This window comes from Podarcis erhardii (genome assembly GCF_964252035.2).
Source record: "Podarcis erhardii genome assembly, chromosome: 2".
Classification (NCBI taxonomy): Eukaryota; Metazoa; Chordata; class Lepidosauria; order Squamata; family Lacertidae; genus Podarcis; species Podarcis erhardii.
In genome coordinates this window covers 77,519,754-77,529,939 of record NC_138498.1, presented here as the reverse complement: position 1 = coordinate 77,529,939, position 10,186 = coordinate 77,519,754, and the positions used below count along the sequence as shown (strand labels likewise).

The 10,186-nt window shown below is 39.3% G+C and overlaps 1 long non-coding RNA gene across 1 annotated transcript; it reads right to left on the bottom strand.

Annotated features, from left to right (window-relative positions):
- Window positions 1–2,266: 2,266 nt before the first annotated feature.
- Window positions 2,267–8,495, bottom strand: LOC309334390. The gene is made up of 3 exons (XR_014153070.1): window positions 8,204–8,495; window positions 6,058–6,174; window positions 2,267–2,475 (listed from the first exon to the last, which is right to left on the bottom strand). It is a non-coding gene; the product is annotated as an uncharacterized lncRNA (long non-coding RNA).
- Between the last annotated feature and the right edge of the window lie 1,691 nt (window positions 8,496–10,186).

Here is a 10,186-nt window from a genome sequence, read left to right as displayed (position 1 = left end):
CAGTCTTGTTCCAGAAAAGAAATACCATAATAACTATTCATAGAATGAGGAGCTGTACCATTCATTTTACTGCACGTGCGCTTAAAAAGAAGCCATGTGTGGAAAAAATAAATGTATACATTTAAAATTGCTTAAAGAAATTTTACTAAGAGTAAAAGAAGAAAGGGGGTGGGGAGAGATTTCTTGATAGAATTAGATGCCTGATTTTATCCCCATGCCACATCACAGAGGAACCAGGAAATTGTTCTTCATAGAGAACAATGAAAATATTTGTCATGAAATCAGCTACATCCCTTTCATTCTTTATGCAGTGGTGGCAAGATTCAGCTTCTCACTATCAGCCTACATGATGGTAATTTTATTGCTGTTTTTATTCACCACCTTCTTTCAAAATGCTACTGACAAAAATGATTTCTGTGAATTGGCAATCAAGAATAATGCACAAAGCGGATCAGTAATTGCTGAACGCTAAGACTCCTTGCTGTGACATAATTCTCACTGTTTATTACTATGTTTTCTTTTCATGCTGATTAAAAGTGCTTTATTTTCAGTGTGTTGTACATACTGACATCTTTCATGGTCCTTCGCTAGATGTTTTTCACTGGGTAGAAGTAAAGACATCTGATATACCTTCCATTGTTTCCTTTTTCTTTCAAGAAAGCCAATTGATTAAATTGAAAATAATATTCTGCTTCAATTTTTATTTTATTTTTTAAAAATTTACATACTGGCTTCCTACTGGCTAAATGATGTGGCCTATGGAATCTTGTGCCAGGCTAACTGATTGGCTGAGGTCATAGAATCATAGAGTTGGAATAGACCACAAGGGCCATCGAGTCCAACCCCCTGCCAAGCAGGAAACACCATCAGAGCACTCCTGACATATGGTTGTCAAGCCTCTGCTTAAAGACCTCCAAAGAAGGAGACTCCACCACACTCCTTGGCAGCAAATTCCACTGTCGAGCAGCTCTTACTGTCAGGAAGTTCTTCCTAATGTTTAGGTGGAATCTTCTTTCTTGTAGTTTGGAACCATTGCTCCGTGTCCGCTTCTCTGGAGCAGCAGAAAACAACCTTTCTCCCTCCTCTATATGACATCCTTTTATATATTTGAACATGGCTATCATATCACCCCTTAACCTCCTCTTCTCCAGGCTAAACATGCCCAGCTCCCTTAGCCGTTCCTCATAAGGCATCGTTTCCAGGCCTTTGACCATTTTGGTTGCCCTCCTCTGGACACGTTCCAGTTTGTCAGTGTCCTTCTTGAACTGTGGTGCCCAGAACTGGACACAGTACTCCAGGTGAGGTCTGACCAGAGCAGAATACAGTGGCACTATTACTTCCCTTGATCTAGATGCTATACTCCTATTGATGCAGCCCAGAATTGCATTGGCTTTTTTAGTTTTGAGGTTTTTTAATAGGTTTGAGGTTTTTTGAGGTTTTTTAATATGCCACCTTTCCACAGTGAGCTGTGCCCAAAGCAGCTTTAAAAAATTGCTTATCAAAGTACAAAGCATTGGGGTGGAGGCCTAGAAGTCAGTTTACAACACATATCAATAAATTCAAATGGGACAAAAATCATTTAGCAAACATAGCATAAATTCAGTATTACAAAATAAATAATCTGGACTTAAATACATAAGCAGAGAGCTCAGAAAGAAAATAACAAATGATAAAGTTCCAACAGCTAGCACAGGTCAAAGGAGCCTCAGGCACTTGACATACATACCATAAACTTCTGCATAAACATTAACATTTCCAAGCACTGGAAAATGTGAAATTTAGTGCACAAGAAACAAGAAGCTGGAAACCATGGGGCCCATTTTGATGTTATTAGTGCTAACAAACTCTTGCTTCCCTCCCTTAATTCGGTACACCTTCCCAGTCCTAACATAACATCATGAAAATCAGATTTACATTTTTCTAAATTTGTGGTTCTACAAGACAATTTGGGATTCTGCAAATTGGGGGTTCTACAAGGCAAGACTACCAGTGCAATCCTATATATGTCTGTGAAGAAGTTAAGTCCATTAGACTTATTCCCAAGTAAGAGTGTACAGAATTGCAGCCAAAAGCATATGGTATATTGATACATAACAGTTCAATGTCTCAAACAAGGACTTTCAGAATGGTAGAAAAATGGTTGTGAGTAATATATACAAGGAGTTCCTTTAAAAGAGATTTTCTTCAGACACTATAGGAAACAAATCATACGCTTTGCAAATAAAGCTAAAATGGACGTTAAGTCAAAGGGAATAAAGGACACAGATGCGTAAAGACTTTTATTTAGGTCACTGGGCTGGTGAAGTGCACCCGCTGCTGTCAATGCAGTCATATTCAATATAATTAGTCTAGCACATGTACCGAGTGGGGGACGTTCTGCTCAACAGAACAATCATTCAACGCAGCAATTGAAGAAAGGGTTTGGGCCTCGCTGCTGTTTTCAGTAATATTTCATCAGCCCAGGAACAGATGCAGCTGCAGTAAAGACAAACACATTAGAGGATAAAAACAGGAGGACAAACCACAAGAGACTCTGGGTTACAATGATAAGGCAGCTGTTTTGTAAAATAATATGTTTAATGCTGCTACTGAAATTCACAATTTCAGGTCAAATATAGAGGTGGTGAGTAGACTTTAAAAATTCTACCACCCTTATCCAAACCCATAATGGTTTTGTCGAACATGCTTTGCATAATTATCTCAAGTTTCAGTGGGTTTTTTGCAACGTTTAAATGCTCGTTTAAACACGCTTTCTGTATTTTATTCCATGTCTGTTTGTGCGAACCATCTCACAGTCTGCATATTTCCGTACAAACAATAAAATACTAATGTACAGCAGAAATGCATCTTACACAATAAGTGTTTCTATGAATGGAGCCCCTGTTTCACCTCAAGCAAGCAACATATATGCATCACATGCCAGGATTTACTTGCAATCACTTGGTAACAATCAGCTGTACACAGAGCTCCAATGAGCTCTGACAGGTCAGAATCTTTAAATCTAAGGCTGTATCTGTGGTTTGAATAAACAGAACTAGGAATGGAACCCTAGAGGATTTGAAACCAGTCCTGCGTCCTAAATAGTCCTAAATAGATCATTATCCAACAAGACTAAGACCAATACTAATTTGGGTTTTATTCCTGTTAAGGAAGATAATGGGATTTAGATTTACAGAACTTTATAGGGTCTATAATGGAAGGCAGGTAAGGAGGTGAAGACTTTTATAAAGCTTGTGCTCTGTGTTTTGGTTCTCATGATCAAATTCAGGCACAGGCAAGCATGGACACACACACACACACTCAAACACACTTTGCTCCTGCTTGGCTGCTCCCTTTATGTGAGCAGGGAAATGAATCAGAAAGCTATAGTTAAGAATAGCTCCTCAATATGTGGGAAGTGGGAACTATAGTTAAAGGTAAAGGGACCCCTGACCATTAGGTCCAGTCGTGGCTGACTCTGGGGTTGCGGCGCTCATTTCACTTGATTGGCCAAGGGAGCTGGTGTACAGCTTCCGGGTCATGTGGCCAGCATGACTAAGCCACTTCTGGCGAACCAGAGCAGTGCACGGAAACGCCGTTTACCTTTCCGCCAAAGCAGTACCTATTTATCTACTTGCACTTTGACTTGCTTTTGAACTGCTAGGTTGGCAGGAGCAGGGACCGAGCAACGGGAGCTCACCCCGTCACGGGGATTCGAACAGCCAACCTTCTGATTGGCAAGCCCTAGGCTCTGTGATTTAGACCACAGCGCCACCTGCGTCCCAGGAACTATAGTTAACAGCTCCCAAACAAGCCAGAATTTGGAAGCTAGATGTGTTTGTGAGCAGGGTAGGTGAGGGAGGGACTGCTAACCATCTTCTGTTTGTCATAAGGACAGGCATCCCAGTAGTAGTTTTTAATCAGCAACTCCAACTATTCTCAGGATTGGTTAAAGGTGTTAGCAAATGACTCAGTTTTAAACATGTTTCCGATGATTAATCCCATGAGACACAAAGACAACAATGTGATTGATACAGCTCTGATGACTAATTTTAAAAAATGTCAAGATGCTGTCTAGTCATGTGGGAGTGTTGCCATATTGGCTGGGAATCCTGGAAGACCTACTCCCTGCCTTGCAGCCCTTTCCCACTTGGCCAGGGAGGGTGAAGTCCTGACTGACTCCAGCTACAAAAGCTGAGGCTGCAGAAGAGACTATTGGGCTGGGGTATTGTTTGGGTTTTTTTGCTGGGGAGTTGTTGCTATTATTGCTATTATTTTTTGTATATTTATTTTAGATCTATGATTTATGTGGAAATTGTTCTATTTGTTTGTGTACTTTTTGATGTGTTTTATTTATTTCACAAACAAAAATGGCCCTATAAAGCCTTCAGACAAAATCTCAGAAATGTGTTCATGCACCAGTCACTCTTGTTGCATTCCATTTAATTTCACAATTTGTCCCTTGCTGTCATAGTACTTTTTTTTTTGGCCAATATAATGCTGAATTTGCACAATTTCACCCATGTCACCAAAAATAGATAACATAAGAACATAACAGCCCTGCTGTTATGCTGGACATGGGCATAACAATTAGGAACAGTGGATGTGAGGATAACAGTGATTATGATGGCTGATCATATGGTAGCCTGTTTCTTTGCTAAAAACTCTATCAACTCTGTTGTGTAGGCATCTCTGCATGTACATTAAAAGTTCACTTTTTCAAGTGGTCACAACAGAGAACACTTTAAATACATACAGCTTATTTATATTGTTTATTTGTTTATGTATTTATTTAATATTTTTACCTGCCTTCCATTCCAAAGGCCCTCAGTGTAGCTCACAACATAATTTTCAACAACCTACAAGATACACTCAATAATAAAAGAATATCCAAGAACAGAAACAAAAAATTGACAGGCTACAGCAGAAGCATAAAACAACCAAAAAGGGAATAACATAGATGCAACAGAACAAAAAGGTCTTAATATTCCATCTTAATGCCAATAGTTAGGGGACCAATCAGAATGCTCAGAGGAGGGAAGTCCACAATCTGGACACCACTATGGAGAAAGCCAAATCCTGTGTCCTGGTCAATCAAATGTCCAACTACAATGCACTCAGGGCAAGGCCCTTAGTGAGCAATAAATACTGTTAGGTAGGAGAAACTTAGTCTCCGATAGTCACCCCCTTCTCCATGGCACATCCGCCACAAGTGAATGTGAAAGATCGGCTTAATTAAATGCTACAAAGTGTTTTTTTATATCTATTTCTCAAAAGTTATCAATTAAAAAATCCTGCTGCATTAGCTGAGGCAAGGGGTTCAGACATCAAAACAGGTAATCACAGCATTGTGTTGCTAGGGTGAGTTCAGGAAGCTAATTGTGTCTCTGTGGGGACAAGGAAAGGCAGAGGTCAAAAGCACTTTCCGGGAGTTACGCCTGCTTTCTGCAAATCTATTTCATAGTAAATGAGAATGATAAATAGGTGTAACCTAGTCCTGAAACAGGAAGAATAATGCATGGGTTGTAGAGAATGGTATTGGCTCCAAGTTTTGAGGGGCCTTGGGGGACCTTGAGGGGCCATCTCCTCAATGAAGCCCACAGTGCCTGTTTACCTGCACTCTGCCTCTGGGCAGATTGAGGAGAGGGGGAAAGCACAGGGCAACTGAAAGATGCTGATTTATCTCCTCCCTTTTGCTCAGGAAAGGCAGGTGAACAGGCAGTGAAAGCACAGCAAGGAGGAAGAGGAGGAGGCTTGGAGGATCAGCCGTGGTCACCTTGCAGGGCTGTGCACCTTGACAGGTCTCAAATGATGCGTAGCTCTAATGCCAGCCTTGGCAGAGAACAAAGTCGTTACCTAATACCTAATACTACCTAATACAGAGATATTAACTTGGTTTGTCATACGGGTGGGCGTTCCATGTTTTGAATTGCATGCAGTTCTTTTCCATGGAATTCCAGCAACTGCATTAGGATCTACCCAAATATGACTTTTAAAAAAACAGGTTATTGCAGAAAAAAAGATACTTCATAGTTTCTGTTGACTGAGTGTTCCCCTCCCTGCCCTTTCTGCTTTTACCTTTTGAGATCTAGTGTTTCTTCCTGTGCAATCCTTAGTCGTGTCAAGCCAGTCATTTTCAATTGCAAAAGAGCTACTTGCATCCAGCATCCAGTTATATTGTGGAACTTTCAAATTCTTTTATCGTCAGTATGGTAGAAGCAAAAACAGCAGCAATAAAAACAAAACATCTAAGGCAACAGATACTAATGGTATAGTAGACACCCCTGGAATATCTTGGGATTTATATTGTAGCAGAGTTGCTGTTTTAAAAACACACAAACACCCACATCCTTGTTACTTCCCACCATATGTAAAACATCTCCAGCTTTTTCCACCCTGGTTGTTTGGTCTAGCTTTTACATTTGGATTTTATTCCTTTCTCCTGGACTTTTCTGTTGGCTGACATTCAATGACTGCCCACTCATAGATGGCAGCAGTCTCATTAGCAGAATGGGGAAGGGGGTCATTTTTGTGACACTCCCCCCCCCCCGTTTCATCTCTCGCCCTCTGGAACTGTTTTATTTATCATTATGTCATACAATGTCTATATTGCTTGATTGAAAAAAAAACCTCAAGCAGTTTGCAAAAAAGAAAACCGTATAAAGCATTTTTTAAAATGTCATCAGCAATAAACTTAAAACAGATTAAAAATGTAATCAACGATAAACTTAAAATACACATCAAAATTCTAGATATCTGGACAGACTTTTAGATGGATCAGGGTGCTGCAGAGGGTGGGAAGAGTATCGTCAGAAATGGCCTTCCTTGTTTGGAAAATGACCTTGTTCTGCTGGCAGATTCCTTTTTTCAGTGGACAGTCATAAGTGGGTGTCACCTAATAAATATTAAAATTACAGCATTTCTCTGGTTTTGGGTGTAGATTTTACAAGATAGATCATAAAGACTAATAATTATGTTGTAAGTATTACCATCACTTATTTTCACATAATATTTTTTCACACAATCATTTCTGTCAGAATTGATCTTGTTTTTATTTCTGTAATTTTATGCAAGTTTTTATATAAGTAGATAGGTAGATTTAAATATGTCATTGTACCATATCTTTCTCCCAACGCTTGTGTGTATTAAACAAACCTGAGTTGGCCTAATGAAGTACCGGTAGTTTATAATTATACTACATTAGCTTTTTAAAAGTGTGCTTTTACTAGAACTATATCTACAATAACACTAGCAGAGAAATTCTAGTGTTAGTGCAATCCTATACATATTTACTAAGAGTATCACTATATTCAATGGGACTTACTCTGAGAGGATTGCAGTACGAAGGAAATAATATAGAACATTGCATTACAGCACATAATGTTTGAAAACAAATAGGTATCTAATTCAGAAAAAAAGTCTTACACTTAGGGAAGTACATTGAATACATAGCACTTTTTGGTGTCTCAAGGCTAAAATCAAACATAAATAATGATTATATGGAATTCCATGCTGCTGTGTAACATATATATATTTCAAACATATATATATTTCAAATTTATATATTCTTATAAATTTCACAGAACTTCCTAGAAACTCATACGTATTATGAAGTGAAATCCTCTATACCCATATAGGATGAAATCCAATTTGTCCATTGATTTTAACGAGTCTTCTGTGAGTATGACTAATGTTGGTTATCTCCCATTTGGTTATCTCCCATTGATAGCATGTGTACCTTTTACATGCACATTTACAACATACTGGTAATAAATATTACAAACACAAGACAGTAGTCAACTAAATAAATGCCTAAGTGGAACAATTTTCACTTGCGCCAACAGGAATTTCCTCACCTCTGCCTCCCCTGCACACACCTTGCATGGTCTCCAATTCTGCTTCAGAGGGTTGGGGAAACTCCTAGAACATATTTCGGGGGCAAACAGGGGAGGAGGGGGGTATTTGTGGCACAAGGAGATATCCTTGTGCTAACGGAAAGCTTGCCTTTGCACCATGTTGAATTCCACCCACAATTTTTTGTGACTCTTCAGCTGCCGATGCAAGTTTTCCACTGAATTTGATGGAACTTACTTCTAAGTAGGCATGTATAAGATTGTACTGCAACATTTTGCCTTGCACAGAAGTGTTTAAACTGCCTCTCTGAATTAGGTAACAATCCAGCTCTCCTTATGTACAGTAGCAGAACTGCTGCTTTGTAACTCACATCAGAAATCATATTGCCAAGGAACATAAGAACAGTCTCCTGGATTTGGCCAATGATCCATCTAGTTCAGCATCCTGTTCTCACAGTGGCCAATGGACACCTATGGGAAGACCACAAGTAGGACTTCTCTAATCCTGCTGTTTCCAGTTGATATTCTGAACCACACTACTTCTATCAGTAATGGTAGAACAAGGTCTTCTCCTTCATGGATCTGTCTATGAGAGCATAAGAAAGCATTTGGGAAGTAATTGTAAAATGTCCAGAGTCTTGGTATCAGAAGATTGCCTTTATGTTACTTAAAATTCAAATTTCTTCATTTTCTATGTATAATACCTGTATCTAATAAAAAAAACTGTTGTTACGGCCAATCAATATTCTTGGTTTTAGGTATATAAAAAACAAGGCTCACAGCTTAAAGCATTATCTTGGAAATATGCTCCAACAAGAAATGTTTCCAACCTATTGTCCACTCACTAACATTTATTCAGAAGCCTAAAATGAAATTTCGGGGGGCGGGCGCAGGAGCGACAGCTGAGGTAAGAAAGCAGTCAGAGCTGCAGGGAATATGACCACCAGACAGAATCATTGGGACTGAGATGTACTTGGAAGCTGGAAGAGAGACTTTGACAAGGCTTACATGGTTCTGGGGCAGTTCTTAGTGCTAAAGGACAAGGACCTCTTCTGTGAATGGCTGAAGGACATGTGTGGCACCAATGCCAAGCAATCCAGAGACTGTTACAGCTGCCTGAAGGGTGAGATTTTTCTTGTGAGTGAAGTTGGCCAAAGCCTGGTGGATGCCATTAGGGCTTTTGTAGTTGAATAGATTGTCCCTCCCCGTCTCTCCTAGCACCTACTCTTTATAAACCTTCCAGAATCTACATGGGCTGCTGTGGGCTCTTGCTCCCAACACTGGTATGCGGGGGAGCCATGGCTGCCTTTTAATGTAACAGAATCTTTGTTCCTCCAGGGAGAGGGTTGAGAAACATCCAATGTTCTAATGTGTTTTTTTAATGTGGCTTTGATAGCACCGCCCCCCACAGGCCACCCAACTCCAGAACCAGACCTGCCTAACAGTAATAAGAGGTTCCCCTGCTCCCTTTCTTTGAGCTCCAGTTAAACTGAGGTTTACCTGTCTGAAAACAAAAGATGTATTAGGATTATTATTTTTCTGTTTTCTCTCCAGCGTCTGGTCCTCACCATAACTTTCATGCGACTTGGTTCATTGGCAAGAACCAAAAATCATTGCAATACAATAAAAATCAGCAGTGTTAACTAAATAAAAATAAAATGATTTTCAGTAAGTTTTGTTTTGTTATCAATGCGCAGAATTGTTAACTGAATTTCCAGTCCCAAGTCTTCCTACTGAGAAGCCCCACTGAATTCACTGGGCTTTGTCGTCAGCTAACAAGAGATAATTGAACCAATCTCTTGAAATATATTATTCAGAAGCAGACTTTATTCATTATGTATTTTGAAATGTTACATCCTAAGTTTTAAAAAATAGCTTTTATTAGAACTCTTACTTAAAACAGGCATTAGATTCCCGTAATCAAATGTTAAACTTAAAAAAGTTTTCCTACTCCCACTACCTTTTCAGCCAAGTTGGAAGTATCACTTTGAATTTGCCCAGACTTGCCCCCTTAACTTTCTCTTTTACCATGCTAATGTGATATTTTGCTAGGTTTGTTGATGTGCTAATAGTCTACATTGCTCTCTTTCAGAAACTTCTAAGAATTCCACTTAGCATGACCAAAGGCCTTAGGCGTATCTAAGGTAGTCTTTTGGATCAGTTCTTGGCTTTGGAGACTGTTGGGGCAGGGCAGAAAGACTTAATTTTGAGTGGTGTTTAATGTTTAGTGAATGAGAAACATGTTTAAATAGAAAATAAAAAGGGGAGTTAGTAGTTAACAGATTAAAATGTTTTAAAACATGAAGCAGCACGCTAACATTAAATTTGCACCCTAATCCCAAAAACTTTATATG